The sequence below is a fragment of the Pollachius pollachius genome, assembly GCF_949987615.1.
Source record: "Pollachius pollachius genome assembly, chromosome: 3".
NCBI classification, from domain to species: domain Eukaryota; kingdom Metazoa; phylum Chordata; class Actinopteri; order Gadiformes; family Gadidae; genus Pollachius; species Pollachius pollachius.
This window is the reverse complement of record NC_136936.1, coordinates 51,996,851-52,000,324: the sequence shown is the minus strand read 5'-3', so window position 1 is coordinate 52,000,324 and position 3,474 is coordinate 51,996,851.

The window sequence follows — 3,474 nt, the reverse complement described above, 5'->3', positions numbered from 1 at the left end:
GCCTCATTTAGGCTCCTCCTCCTTTAGGCTCCAGTCTGTTTCAGCGTGACGACGTCTTCAGCAGGAGCATATTTTCATCAGCATAACTTTCATCAAAATTTCTCTTTGTGTCTCTTGACCCCCATTTTTTCCTAGGGACATTGATCTTTTCGTGTTTCAATATATGTTGTAACGTTGTAACAGCCCCTTCACCCGTTGTAACAGCCGATCACCAGAGAAAGCAAAAAAGTGGAAAACAAATTCCTTCCTTTTGGACGGCTGTCCTCCGGAGACCTGAGACGAGGCTTCCTATTGGACGGCTGTCCTCTGGAGACCTGAGACGAGGCTTCCTATTGGACGGCTGTCCTCTGGAGACCTGAGACAAGGCTTCCTATTTGTCAGCCCTCCTCTGGAGACCTGAGACTAGGCTTCCAATTGGACGGCTGTCCTCTGGAGACCTGAGACTGAGGCTTCCTATTGGACGGCTGTGGTCCAGACTCTCAGGTCTCTGAGAGTCTGGACCAGTCTTGTTCTCCTCTGTTTATATCTGAGATCTCACAGAGTGATTTCCTGGTTGTGTTCCTAAGACGTGATCACTTCCTGCCCCCGTGGATTAAACCAACAGTTCCCTCCTCTCTCCATCTCCACCACCCCTGCACCATTGTAGTCAATAAAAGACTCCCTAGAAAAGAACGAGGTGATGGAGAATCAATCTTCTGGAAGCCTCCCCACAGTTTTCTCATCATATTCGGTGTCGTGTGTCATGTCGGATTGGAGCCTGGCGGGCAGGAGGCTCAGTCGGGGGCCGGGCCCCAGACCCCCTGCGGTGAGGGGCTTTGCCTCAGCAGACGGAGCCCTAACTTGGGTTCTCAGGAGTTAAGTCAAGTGTGCGCTGATGCGCTGTTTCTGTTTACCATACAGAACTAAAAGGAGGTGTGTAGAGCTGTTAGCCAGCTAGCAAGCGATGTCCCATCGCTCTCTTGGCAGCTAAACATTAAACAACAGAAAATGAGTACTTGTTACCTTATCCTAACAAGGTCACGTGACTTTTAGTCTGTGGTTTGTGTGGTGGAGGGCCGCCTTGATGTTGTGGAGGTCAGTGCTATCGTATGCTAATCAATGAGCGAAATTAGCACTGCTCCATGTTGTAGGCCAACATCCATGTTGTAGGCCTACAGCCTGTTGTAGGCCTACATCATGTGGCCTGTCTGAGAGGCTCATGGAGACCAATGAGGGATCATCTTATGCATTAATGACTTTGTCCCTCAAACTCTGGGGTAAACTAACAATTTAATGGTGGGTTTGTTGTTTTTGTAAAAAAAACAAAACATGGTCAAACAATATGTTTGGGGTACATGTAACACGGACAGTCGGTATCCTGAGAAGCTGCAGAATGGTGTATATTTCATCCCTTTTCATCCCATTTTTCGCCCAAAACTTCTCCAAAACCTGCTTTGATATAATATCTTTCTTATCTAGTGTGTTCCAGATGCCTCTGACACCACCTTCCCGAGTTGCAAGTGGTGAAATCTCCCAGCTTTCTTGCGGCATTTCATGGAGGCACGCCCCCTTTTGGTAGGGCCCCCTCAGAATTCTGAGAGTATACCGAGTTCAGTGATGACGCAACAAAAATGGCTGCGCCCGTAAAGAGATTTATTTTCTTTGTATTTGTACCATGTTGGTCATTACTTACACACTTGATTACATTGACACATTATTCTGGTCACCAATTGATGCATTGCATGGTCTTGCTGTGCAATGCAATGTAAAGTTGTGTTGTTTGTTTTCGAGCTGGTTGGCTAAAGAGGCTAATGTAGCTAACAATAAACAATGACTAGCCAATGACATGACGCAATCACAAAGACGAACGGGAACTCTATAGGTGCTATGAGACAGGAAATTACGTCACAAGTGCAACTCGGAAGGCTGATGTCCAAGGCATCTGGAACACACCATTATATAATGGAAATGTATGCCTTATTTGAAATTAATGTTCATTCCTCAGCCGAGATATAGATAGTGTTTAGTCTAGACGGTTCTGTGGCTCCATAAGCAGAACCTCAACCCCCCCCTTCAAAAGCATTCATTCACATCGGTCTGCTTAAAGTGGTTTTCTAATCAGTAGGCCGTCTGTTCCAAGCACCATTGTATCTGTTTGTGATGTAGGCTCCGTATCTGGGGAGGGAGCTGTCTGTTCGGGTGATTGACACAAGCTCACATTAAGACGTGCTTCTGGAAATTAGTCCGTGGAGACCCTTTGGAGCTACCGGGAGGAGAGCGGCTCCGAGTGGAGCGGCTCTTTAACCCTGCTCATTGGTATGCCGGAGCGCAGAGCGGCGCTCTGTGACTGGCTGAGCCGTCCGCTCCCCTCGCAGCGACCCGCCGGCCGGCAGTCAGCTCACAGCACTCACATTACAATGGGGCCAATTAATAATCACATGGTTAGTTCATATTTTATACCTGACGTGCATCTCCGCCCAACAAAGTTGCCAACACAAATTTACACACAATGTTTTTTTTCCTTTTTCCTTCTTCCCAAATCGCTGCCTTGGCATCGTGACTTGTGTGTTTTCCTCTCCCATCCAGACTTGGATTTGGGGTTTTAATGATGTGCTGGCTTGACCATTCTCTCACCCGGTTTTTTAATTCACCATTATAGACATATGGTGTAAAATATCCATAATAATGGGACCACTAAGGGATAGTCATGAAATTTGAATGAGTCTGTCTTTCTGGCCGAATACACTCTGAAAGAAGATGTATCCATATATTAGGGAGGGATTGCTTTATCCAAATGCCCTAATTATCTCTGATATAGAGGAAGCTTTTCTACACCCAGGCAGAGGCTGTGGAGGAGTGTGACCCCGGGGCACGGCTGAGAAACAGACAGAGTTAAGCAGCCTCCAACCAGACTAGTTAAGAGTTAAGCAGCCTCCAACCAGACTAGTTAAGACTTACAAAGCCTCCAACCAGACTAGTTAAGAGATACACAGCCTCCAACCAGACTAGTTAAGAGTTACACATTCTCCAACCAGACTAGTTAAGAGTGACACAGCCTCAAACCAGACTAGTTAAGAGTTACACAGCCTCCAACCAGACTAGTTAAGAGTTAAGAAGCCTCCAGCCAGACTAGTTAAGAGTTACACAGCCTCCAACCAGAGTAGTTTAAAGTTACACAGCCTCCAACCAGACTAGTTAAGAGCTACACAGCCTCCAACCAGACTAGTTAAGAGTTACACAGCCTCTAACCAGACTAGCTAAGAGTTACAGAGCCTCAGCCGCAAGACTAGTTAAGAGTTACACAGCCTCTAACCAGACTAGTTAAGACTTACACAGCCTCAGCCGCAAGACTATTTAAGAGTTACACATCCTCTAACCAAACTAGTTAAGAGTTACATAGCCTCAGCCGCAAGACCAGTTTAGAGTTACACAGCCTCTAACTAGACTAGTTAAGAGTTAAGCAGCCTCCAACCAGACTAGTTAAGACTTACACAG